The 13020-nt window shown below is 37.2% G+C and overlaps 1 protein-coding gene and 1 long non-coding RNA gene across 2 annotated transcripts in view; one reads left to right on the plus strand and one right to left on the minus strand.

Annotated features, from left to right (window-relative positions):
- The window catches only part of LOC127617999 (uncharacterized), a 33633-nt gene extending 31017 nt beyond the window's left edge, over nt 1-2616 (minus strand). The window contains exon 1 of the long non-coding RNA XR_007967391.1: nt 1836-2616. This is a non-coding gene — a long non-coding RNA (uncharacterized LOC127617999). The remainder of the gene's footprint in view (nt 1-1835) is intronic.
- LOC127617998 (uncharacterized) overlaps nt 1-13020 on the plus strand; it is a 135232-nt gene that overhangs the window by 1291 nt on the left and 120921 nt on the right. The gene's annotated exons all lie outside the window — the stretch shown is intronic.

Genomic DNA, 13020 nt, shown 5'->3' on the forward strand with positions numbered 1-13020 from the left:
CTCATTGGCTCCAGCATGCTTATCATCCCTTGTGTCGGACTGGAAGCATGTTGTGTCAGCAGCATGGGAGCCAGGTTCAGATCCCCCGTTGAAATCAGGATGTAATTGCGGTCCCAAAAACACTATTCAGAGGTTGCATTTTCCCCTCTAACATTGCATTTTTATGCCAATTATGGTTTGGTTTCTGTTTCGTGTTTGGGTTGGGGTAGAGCATATAAAATATTAATTCCTCTTCAGTGAATTACAGCCTGGACCACTAAAACGACTTGATTCGTAACTCGCTTTTGGCGCCCCTCTGTGGAAAGTTTGGTCGGTGGTCTCGGGTTGACACCACACAATGGCATTATTGAAGCTAACAAAAGTTGACAACCAACAATGGCAACACCAACACTACTCCACAATTCAACATTTTAGGGGTAGTTAAACCAACAATGACAATTCTGTCACTTTCTCTCCCTCAAGTTGTTCCAGACCTATCTGACTTTCTCTCTTTCTCGGAACACAGAAGGAGATGTTTGGCAGAATATTAGCCTCAATCACAATGTACTTTCATTGCCTTAAAAAAGATGCAATGAAAGTGAATGGTTTCATAACATCGAATTTTGTGTTCCACTCTAGATAGAAATGACAACAACATTTTCATTTTTGGTGACATAACCCTTTAACAGAATTAAACTAGTCTTAAAACACTGCATTTCAGAAAACAATCAAATACACACCATACCACAAAGATACACATTTGCATTCGCGGCCAACACAACGTTATAGGTCATTAACACTACAGTGTTAAAAGAAACAAAATTATTAATTTGTTTTTTATCAGAAGCGCTTGGGACCACTTGCAGTTTTACGTTGTGGAAATGGATGTGTTCTCAACAGAAAACACAGAAACAGCTCTTTATTTACATTCTTTGAAATTAGTTAGACCTAAGAATGTATTTTAAAGCTAGATTGAAAAACCTGTAATAGGGATGAATTTAAGTAAATGGGGCCGCTTTGACAGTGTGTTTGTCAGCGTGCTTTTAAAACTAATTCTATTCTTGGAGCAGATTCACCTTTGTGCTCAAAAATGCTTTTTGCACTTGACGAAGCTACTTCCACTTGAATAATAGCTAAGAAGACACTTTCACCTTTTCTGTTAGAAAAACCAAATATAAAAAATGTGAAGATGGAATATCAATAAATAATTATTAATACACACATGCTAACATTTTAGGCAATGCTCTGTAATGACACAAGAAGTCAAATATTTTAAACACGCAAACGTAAGTGGTCATTTTGCAGATATTTTTAAGATGGCCGAGAGCCATATATCCACAACAAACTGCTTATGGATCTGCTGTTCCTAATGTACAGCCGTGGCCAAAAGTATTGGCAGTGACATACATTTTGTGTTTTGCAAATGTTTCTGCTTCAGTTGTTGTGGTGTTTGACATTGATTCTAGATTATTGTGCAGAGTGATCAGATGCATTTAAAATAATTGCAAAAAACTTAATTGGCCAAAAAATGAACTTTATAACAAAAACCCAAATTTCGCAGTTTTTTGGTCCGGGCACAAAATGACCAGCCAACATAATTTTACTAATCGTATCAGCAGCACCTGGGAATATGTGAACGAGTACTAGCCAGGTGAAATCACTCTATCATTCTGATTGGATTATAAGAGCAGACTGTTTGCTATAAAAGGAGGAAATAAGTGCTTCCAATCATTGTGTTCTTGTTAGCAATGGTTACAGCTAAAGTAAGACATGCAGCCATCATCGCTTTGCATCAAAATGGCCTCACATGCAAGGAAATTGCTGCAAAGAATATTGCACCAGAAAGAACCATTTACCGGATCATCAAGAACTTCAAGGAGAGAGGTTCAACTGCAGTGAAGAAGGCATCAGGATGTCCCAGAGTGTCCAGCGAGCGCCATGACTGTCTCCAACTGAGAAGTCTGCTATGGAATCGTGTCACCACCAGTGCAGTGCTTACTCAATATTGGCAGCAGTTTGGTGTGAGTGCATCTGCATGCACAGTGAGGTGAAGACTTTTGGACAATATCCTGGTGTCAAGAAGAGCAGCAAAAAAGCCACTTCTCTCCAAGAAAAAAATCAAGGACAGACTCAAATTCTGCAGGAAGTACAAGGATTGGACAGCAGAAGACTGGTGCAAAGTTATTTTCTCTGATGAAGCCCCCTTCCGACTGTTTGGGACATCTGGAAAATCGATAGTCCGGAGAAGAAAAGGTGTGCGTTACTATGAGTCCTTTGTCGTGGCAACAGTGAAGCATCCTTAGACCATCCATGTGTGGGGCTGCTTTTCATCCAAGGGAGTGGGCTGTCCCACAATTCTGCCCAAAAACACTGCCATGAATATAGAATGGTATCAAAACGTCCTGCAAGAGCAACTTTTCCCAACGATCCAGGAGCAATTTGGTGATGATCTGTGCATTTTCCTGCATGATGGAGAACCATGTCACAAGGCAAGAGTGATAATGAAGTGGCTCGGAGATCATTACATTTAAATTTTGGATCCGTGGCCAGGCAACTCCCCGGATCTTAATCCCATAGAGAACCTGTGGTCAATCCTCAAAAGCCGAGTGGACAAGCAGAAGCCCACAAATTGTGATCAACTCCAAGCACCAATAAGTCAAGAATGGATCGGCATCAATAAGGATTTGGCCCAGAAGCTGATATCCAGCATGCCAGAGCGAATTGCAGAGGTAATGATGAACAAGGGTCAACATTGTAAATATTGACTCTTTGCATAAATTGAATGTTTTTGCCAATAAAGCCTTTAAAACTTATGAAACACTTATCATTGTTTTCCAGTATACCATAGAAACATGTGAAAAAATAATCTACAATTACTGAAGCAGCAAAATTTGCAAAACACAAAATTTATGTCACTGCCAATACTTTTAGCCACGGCTGTAATTCTAAAGAGCACACTGGTCTGTTTCATCCCCTAAGAAAATATTTAATGTGGTAACATTAACTTTTGGTCTCAGTTTGGGGCATTGCTACAACAGCCACCAATCAATAGTGTGTTGTTTATAGATGGGAGAACGTTTACCTTGTTTGACTTATCTGGACACATGCTCGCAGGCTCTGTTATTTACTTTGGCGCTTTGTGCCACCATCCGCTGGCTATTTTCACCGTCTCTGACATTTCCTCCTCCGCTTCATACATTCTGATAGGATGTTACCCAGAGGGAGAGGTGGATTTAAACTGGAACAGTGTTTTCATTGGAACCCCCTTTTTTAACTGCTCAAGACAACTGATAATGTTTGTACAGCTCTGTAGGCAACATTTGTATTCGTTTGCCCATAATACAGTGGTGATGACAATTAAAGATTAAAAATAAAACCTTTATTTTACCGTGTTTGACCGAATAGTAAGGATTGACGGAAAGTGGCTATAAAACTAAAACTGGAAAAGTCTTTCCAGCCTGATGATTTTTCTAGTGCCAGGGTTTTAACCAGGTAGGGGGTCAGTGTACTTAAAATTCCCACCTGTAAATCTTCAAGGCTCTTGATAAACATGTAGTATCTCATATTAGTGACAAATGTGTGCATCAGCTTGAGAAATGTGTGTTGCCAACAACAATTTGAGAAACAGATAGAGACTGTTGATATCTGCCTTTTGCAATGTCTCACCATCATATAATCCATTAACTTTAAAGAAGTAACTCATTAATTTTTATCTGAACATGCCATTCTCACACTTTGTATAGTTTTCATACCACAGAATATATAGAGACATGAGACAAGTGTGTGTGGTTGTGAAGATGAGGCTGTAAAGGTGCCACCATTCTGAGTTCACCTGAAGAAACTCAGAGAGTCTTCATCTAAAATCATATGAAGACCTTACGCTGAACAGTTACGCCTCCTATGCAGACATCATCTGAAACGTGACAAATGTATATGCTGTTTTCAATCTGAACTGACAGTGTGACCATAAATTTAGAGATTCAATCTTATTTGTGTAATTCTCTAGGGGTATGAAGTGTTATAGTCACTTAAAGGGTAACTAAACCCCTGCTCAGAGTCTGACTCCACCCACTAGCAATATTTGAAAAATGCTGGAAAAGTGGGCAGACCCCAGCGGGGATAGAGGGGACGAACCGAGGGCGGGGCTGAGCGGGGGGGTGTGCACCTGAGACCCGTAGTGACGGATTAATTGACAGCTGCTGTCAGACTCTAAAATGGAGAGTGACTGGAGTGATGCAAGTAGCTTTGCCATGGAGCGGTCTTTTGAAGTCGAGGACTTTTCTCCCCCACCTTCACCTGAAGTGGAGGAGGGTGAATTGTATTACTATTATGTTATTATTATTCCTCACACGGTCGCAAGACGACATGTACATGAATCTGATGAGTTTTCTCGAGTTGATGTCAATAGCGCGCGCTCTGTAGGCATATTCATATTTTGCCGCTATGTGAAAAAATCCAGCAAAATACGGCGGTGCGTTTGTCGACCCCAGAGGATTAACTTTAGCCTAACCATAAATTGTGATTCAAATATATATGATCACTCACCTCAAGACGCCGCTGCGGTGGTGGAGTCCATGCAGGAGGAGCAGCGTTTGGCACTGCGTCGCTTTTCAGCGCGAGCTGTTTGGAGAAGCCCATTTCCACCTCCATTGCGTTGGAGAAGCAATCCCACGTAAAATGCAGTTTGCACACTCTTCCAGCTCTAGGCGGGAACTCGCGGTCTTCCAGGCCAAGGACATGCAACCACTGGCGCCTAATTTCCAAGTCTGCTGGAAAGCTATACAGTCCAGCAGTGCTGTTGCAACCAGCAACACTACACCTACGTACCATCCTGACCACTGTACTAAATACAGATAATCTACGCTAACTTGAAGCTATCCTAACTGACGCAATACTATGCTACTAACTAACTATGCTTCTAACAATACTACACTAACAAATATGCTAATTAACTACCTAGGCTACACAAAATAATCTAAATAACTATATAAATGCTATGCTAAATAGATGCTAAAATACTCTATCCTGATCGTTTTCAATACTCGCAATTCCAACTGCTGACTCGCTACAGTGGTTTTGACGAAACGAGATGGGTTTTTATACTGCCATGGGCGTGGTAGCTCGTACCAAGGGCATGGTGAGCTGGAACCTGCTTACGTCAGCTCTCACCACTTACGTCATGAACTACCGCAAACAGCCAGTAGGAAAATTCAACTGCAGTAGCCACCGTTCAACCTGAAGAGGGCAGCACTCAGACGTTTTTACACCATATATTGTAGAATTAAAACACTTTATACACAAATGTCAAAAAAATTAATTGAATCAATGACCAGTACTAATAAAGCCCCATTCTTACAGATCATTAACTAAAAAAAGTTGGTTTAGGGTTTAGTTACCCTTTAATGTGTCACAGTTTGATGTATTGATCGAGTTTGACAAAGCTGTCAAGCCTGGTGAACTCTAGCTTGCTGGATTATGGCAGACACATATAAGACTATCTGAATTAATAAATGATCACCAGGAATGTTATTAGGACAATCTCTTTATTCTACTGGAAGGAATAGCTAAGACCATCATACATTTCCATGCTGGTCCAGGCTGGTTTTTGCAGGTAAGTGCTGGTGTACCAAAATAACCATGTTTTTCACCAGCCACTTTTTAAGCCCAAACTTAAGATAGTCAACAAGCATGATTTGTTCATGGTTAAGCTGGTGAACTGAGGAAGTCTGACTGGTGAAGATAGTTAAAAAGCATGATGGGAAACCAGCATACCATACTAAAGACCAGTCACGCAGGTACAAAATGTTTCCACAAAGTAAGGGGTTTCTCATGTCACCATTGCAAGCTTGTGAAAATTTGCATGCCTTAAATGGAAACATCAGAGGGTTATCTAAGTATTGGAAGAACAAGCACACCTAGAAACTAGGGCTGGGAATCAGCACGGACCTGGCAAGGGGTGTAACGATTCACTTATCTCACGATTGGGTTTGGTTCAAAATATTAACTCACGGTTTGGTTCAACATTCTTTAAACTATCAAGAAAAGTTAAGATTGAAAGATTTTTTAGTATGATCACTTTAAAGAAATATGCAAAACAGTTCCTTTCCTTTAAAATTTAGCTCAAAGTACTGTTCTTAAAATTGCTAAATTATTTTTTTGAGATGTACTGGGACTAAAATTCAGACAGGGCTATGGTGACACCAAATGCAAATTAATAATTCTGCTTGCTAAAATTACGGAATTACAGTATGTTAGATTCATATCCTGCTTACACACTGTCACTGATTAAAATATTTTAATTTTATTTTTCTAAAATAATATTGTCTCTGATTACATCTAAATACTATTTAAAAAAATTCATATTAAGTGGAAGTTCACGCTTATCCAGTTACACAATAATAATTTACTTATGAAATCAAATAAGGCATGACATTTGACATTAGATTATATATATATATATATATATATATATATATATATATATATATATATATATATATATATCTATTATATAGTATTCAGCATTATCTATAGAAGACTAATATTGTACTATCATTAAACCGCTGTAAACTGCAGATCACTCTTGCACTTCAAATGGACATTCAATGTCTCGTGCTGAAAAGGCACATATTCTCCCACTCCTGGTTTCAGCTGAACTCACCGTACAACACCTGTGACGGCTAGTGTGCAGTCGTATTTTAGTACTCATTGTGTTTTAGAACACGTTATGTAGGCTTAGAATGTCGGCCATATTGGATAGGACAGATGCTAAAATAATATAAAAATAATTAAATACTGTCCTGTGTCCACAGTCTGTATCGTCAAATTTTTTAATCGTGATGTATCGTGCCATGATAAACCGTTATACCCCTAGACAGGGGCGGTTTATGACTAGGGATGTGCACGAGTAGTCGAATACTTTAGTATTCGTTTTTGCAATAAGTATTCAAAAAGTAAAAATACTATTTGAATTTTGCAAAGTTGTGCTTTGCTGGCCATATATACAGTGAGATGTATGTTCAATCCTGAACGCACAAACTAAAACTGGCAGTTATAACAGAATGCACTGGGTGGCGCTGTTGAGTGTGGACACAAGTTGATCACATTTGATGAGCAAACAGTTCTGTCAGTACGTTTAGATGGACAGCAAAAAGCGGGTTATTGTGAGAATGTGGCTTACTGTGAGAAAGCTGGGTTCCTGTTTAAATATACTGGATAAGCTGTGTACACTTTACTGGCACATATGTGCAGCTCGTCAGAAAGCAGCATCCCCATAGCAACATAATCCCCACGACACTTCTGTAGACAACAAACATGGCATCTGAGAAAGACTTTGCTAGCTGAGGTAAGGGACATTCCATCATTTAAACTGGTGTTTACAAATGAATATAGTTTACATAGTATATGGATATGCTTGTTTTCTCAACAAAAACATGACATGAGATCCAATATAAACATAACTAGTTTATGTAGAATGTTTATATTCGTCCTGTATGTTAATTGCTTCAGTCTACCTTATTAGCAGTTTATTTTTCTTCGCTTTGTGTGAGCTTAAATGCTTTCATTCTATTCTTTTTTCTTTTCACGCAATGCTTGTTTAAATGTTTTCAACAAAAAAATGCAGGACATGATATAAGCTTGTTTTGGATGTAATTAGAAGCTTGTTTTTTTAAAAGGTGATGCAAACTTCATGACTAAAAAAAATATTTTACAACGTCTTTTTCTCATTAATTTTATTAATATTATTACTTCATTTAAATAATAGAATATTTTTATTAGCGTAAAAATTAGAATACCAAATTATTGATGAATGCCCATCCCTAATTATGAAATAAAATAATTTTGTTTTATAATGACCCTACAGCTTGGCTAACAGTATTATTCTCCCATCGAAAAGTATTGTGAAGGCATCATGTAAGTCCTTAGACTTATCCCCTTAGAGTAGATTATATTAACAGAATTTTTAAACAATCTAAGAGTCTGTTATTGAATGTTCATGTTTTCAAACTTCAGTGGCCAAAACTTACACAAAAGTCCTTTAATCTACTTTAAGATGCTCTTTTTCTTTCTTTCTTTCACTGTAAGACCTGTACATTTTTCTAACTTCAAACATTTATAACTATTTTAAACTTTCAGACAAGGTTTTGTCAAACCAGCATTATAGATTGTCTCGACAAACTTTACATTTCTAGGTCAGTGCTATTGTACCACACAAAATAAAATATCAATATCATCTTTTTTCCAACCACCTTTGCTTTTGCATTTCAGTTCTGAATTACTAGAACATTCGGGGACAGAAAACGTGTTTTAATGGGGATGGAGTGTTCAGCTCTTATGGGCCACTTGAAGGAAAAACACTTATTAAATGATGAATTGCATTGCTGTTCAGTCACCATCACTTATGTGCTTGTGATGATAGAGCAAGCCTGATTAGTATGTACAGCAACAAAACCAACAAGTATTATGTGTCTATAAGGTTCTATATGTCCATTTAGAGTGCCCAGCACATCCTTAGTTTTTCCATGTGCACAAGGTAAGACTTAAAGGACCAGATTTCACACCAGCTAAAGCATCTGCACTGTCCATACAATTTACTGTGAAGTAGAATTACAACATTGTACGTCCCTAACAGGTCACTTTCAAGTGAGCTATAGTCATAGCTTGAGTTGAGGGTTCAGTGATTATGTTACACAAACAGTATTTATTTTTAAATGTTTGGATTGTTTTTTTCCGTATTTGGAATGGCCAATTCCCAATGTGCTTATAAGTCCTCGTGGTCACGTAATGATTCGCCACAATCCGGGTGGCAGAGGACGAATCCTAGTTACCTCCGCGTCTGAGACCGTCAATCCCCGCATCTTATCATGTGGCTTGTTGAGCGCTTTGCCATGGAGACAAAGGAGACATGTGGAGGCTTCACGCCATCCGAGAAGGGGGTATCTCTAAGATTGTAATGTAGAAACATCTGATTTGCCAGCACATTGTATGTCTACACTAAATTAAATTAAAATAATAAAGTAGATTCGCCAAGTGTCGAATGCCGAAAGCCATTTTCAAGTAAAAGTTGGATAGAAAATAAAAGTTTGTTTAGTTAGTGGCCAGTTGTATGGGGTAAATTTATCAGTAACATTACATCGAATTGCAAATTTGTTTTTTGTAAGGTAATTAGTTTGACCCTTGCTGCTGTGTAAGTGACGTGTGCAGTCAAATCAAAGACATACAACAATCTACTTAAGAACATTTTGTTAATAATTAAAAATAGATTTTCATGGCTAGAAGGAAATATTTTTGGCCAGAGAATTTTCTCTTTTCACATGTCATTGGCATATGTGGAAAAAGTTTATTTCTACAACTGGATTTTCTTTTAAATCAAAATATCTTTAGATGAGTTTGAGTATGGATTAATGCCAGTTTGAACTATTTACTGTAATATGGTGCTTTTCTCTCTTTAAATATGCTTCGACGACATATTCAAAAATGCTCTTATTCTCTAAGAGATGGGAAATTGACTCTCATATGCTAATTATTTCTGCAATAAATTACAGGCTACAGTTTTTAGATTCTGTTATTGAAGAAGTAAGCTACTGTAGCACTGACTAGACCAAAATAAGCACCACATGACAAGTGCCCTCTCCCCCTGTCCTGGAAGCTATTACAAGCTTTTAATGAAAGTGCTGATGCTTCATTTGGAAATGTTAATGTGTATTAGTTGCTGAGACAAACATTTAACTTCCTCATGGTGTTCATATGACTGTTAAGCCTTTTAATGTCTGCAGTGCAGGCTGTGTTGTTCTTTGATTAATATTCTACATTATTCATTGGTTATTATTACTCTTAGTGTGGTGGTAGCAACCTGAAGTTTTATTATGGTTCTACAAGCATGCAACTCTAGGAAATATACAGTATTTGGCTCCAGTGCATTATGAGAAATCAATGATCTTGAATTTTGCACTTTCTGCTCACCGCTCCCATCTCCCCGCATCCCTGCTGCTGGTTGAGACTGATGTAATGAGTGTGGATCACTGAATTTATTCAGCACACCATAACTTGTATTTGTATGATGCACTTTTAAAGAATACTTTTAATTAATTGTAGCCTTTTCTTTTTTGTTTTTAATTTAATTCCAGATCCTTTATTTCAGTAATTTAATTTAATTAACTTTTTGGTAGATGTTGAAGCATTTACTCAAATCTAAGCACCATGTATTTATTTTTTTAATTAGAATTAGCAAAACTATGTAATTGGCTAAACTCACTGACATGTGCTGTGTTTTACAATTTCACTTTCTTTGCTGTTAAGAGACTTATTTATGGTTTTGGTGCAGTCTGCAATTTTATCTTCCTCCCTGAATTTTCAAAATGATTTATCTTGCATCTCTTGTAAACTGAATAATCAGCTGCCATTCAATTTCCTCAATTTCCTGTGTGTGGCTTGAGTGGATGATGATCATATGTGTGTGGAGACAGTGCTTCAGAAATCTTTTTTAGAAGGCTCCACCTGTTTGAGCCTGCAATATGTGTGTCTGTGTGTGAGAGAGAGAAACTGTTAAAAGTCAACATTAAATTAAATTGGCAACCCATTTGAGTTCCGTAATGTTTTGTAATTCGGAGTGAAACCGAATAGTCAGCAAATGGAAAATACGGTGGTACTTGATTTTATACATCAGCAAACCAATTGGATCGTGAAAAGTTGGCGTTCCATACCAGAATGGAGACAGACCTGAATGCAAGTTTGTTGTCATTTGTAAAGGACTACTCGCTTCAAAAATTTTTGAGGTGGCTTTTGAAGAGACTGAAGGTTCATTTTAAAAAATAAATAGCACTAGCCAATAGAGCGAAACAGTGCCCGCCCACTTTTTCAGCCATCTTGGTTCCAGAAGTAATTCTCCCATTCAGTTTTTCCATAGGGATTTCATAAAACCCTTCAATAAAGAATTTTAAGCCATGAACCAAACCAACCAGCTTGGAGGTGAATCATAACATTGCAAACTTTGAAAATCAGGAAAATCAGACTAAAAGACAAAGGTACAAGACTGTACTTTACGTCTTTTGGGAATGAACTACAATCAAATAAAAGAGTAGAAACATTTAAAAGTATTCATTTAAAGTTGTTGATTATAATTACAGAATAAATATATTTCATGGATATTGCAACATTTTCAGATGTAGGTCTATACTAATATATATGGAGTGACTAGGTGTAAATAGCACCTGCCACACAGCGCAGCTATTTGCACTTAAAAAGCCTAGCGGAAACACTCAAATTAAAGACAAACTGCATTCCCAGTTGTTGCTTCAATGTCTTTTCTGTAAATATGATGTAGTTTTGTTTTTGTACAGATGACCCAGGTTCGATTCCCCTTTTTGTTCCACTTTTCCTACATTACATTTACATTTATGCATTTGGCAGATGCTTTTATCCAAAGCGACTTACAGTGCACTTATTACAGGGACAATCCCCCGGAGCAACCTGGAGTTAAGTGCCTTGCTCAAGGACACAATGGTGGTGGCTGTGGGGATCGAACCAGCGACCTTCTGATTAACAGTTATGTGCTTTAGCCCACTACACCACCACAACTTCCTCATTCTGTTTCATACTTTTTTTCTTAACACAAAGAGAGAAATTGTGAAAAAAAAAATGTGCTCAGTGATGTCATACAATGGCATTTTATGGTGACCACATCTTCAAGCTTCAAAAGGATGCAAAAGTATAATTCAGAAGTCTAATAAATGATTCCATGAGTTTATTATTTAGTGAAACTGTTGACCGACCGTTGCACGTAGGGTTGGGTGATATGGCAAAAAAATGACATCTCAATTTTTATCAAACTTATGAATGATTAACTATTTGATTTTTTTTCCATTTTTAAATACACTCCAACATGATTTAAATTACATGTTCTTTATTAGAATGCAAAGCAACCTGGTTTGAGAAATCCAAGTTCTTTTTATTAGGAAACAGATGTGTGCAAGAAAAATGCAAGAGTGCCAAATGCATCACAGGGGGAAGTTGTCAACAGAGTGTAAATGTAAAATAAATTAAAATCTAATAAACTCAGATGTTCAGAAATAATAGATTAAAATATGAAAACTGCAAAATACTTCTTAGCCAGTGTAGGTATTAATTTTATCTAAACCATTTATTTTCTATCTAGAAAGATATCTAGACAACTTCATCTATAAATTATCTAGTTTATCTAGAAAGTACTCATTGTATATCAAACAATTCAACTCGCAAAATTTTCTGAAATGATCGCTTGCCAAATGTTGGCTATAGATGCAGAACACTTGAAACAAAATCACAGAACAAAGCAATAATTAGCGATCTACCACGATTTATCATCATGGTAAATGGAGCGCCGGATGTTTGATCCTCCAGTATATAGCCTATCCATATGATATGATATGAAGCACCCATAACTGTCATGTAAGTAACACTTTATGTATAAAAAGAAAAGAAAGGAGACATGTGCACACCGAGGCCAGTTATGGTCTTAAGCCGGTGTATGAATGGATGAAGTTGAGCTACAATCACACTGTACAATTGTACTGGGAATAATACTGTTGTCTTTTATATTAGTCCCCGTGTTGTTAAACTGTCACGTTCATTTGGAGCGCGCCACAATCGTGCAGCTGATCAGATCGAGAGCAGCATTAAGACAAGCACTACAAAAAAAATGTCTCCTTATTATTTGGTGGATTTACAATGTAAATAAATATAGCGTTTGCAATGTTTTCTTACAAAATCTAGATTTCTCAAAAAAAAAAAAGAAAAGCGTGTCAAAACTGCCCAACCATAGAACATGCATCAGTTTCTGTGTGTCTCACGTGACAATGCGATTATTTCACACTACTGTAACCAACAAGTTATTTCATACTGCTGCTGACAGGAAGCGATGTTTTAGAGTTATAAAGTACTTAAATATTTATATTTTTTCACACCAAAAGCGATAGTGTTGCTGTAAAAGACATTCATTTATTCACTGGAGTTGTATGGATGGCGTTTATGCTGACTGTCTGTTCTATTTGGATCTTCAAAAGT

The sequence above is a fragment of the Xyrauchen texanus genome, chromosome 24, assembly GCF_025860055.1.
Source record: "Xyrauchen texanus isolate HMW12.3.18 chromosome 24, RBS_HiC_50CHRs, whole genome shotgun sequence".
Classification (NCBI taxonomy): Eukaryota; Metazoa; Chordata; class Actinopteri; order Cypriniformes; family Catostomidae; genus Xyrauchen; species Xyrauchen texanus.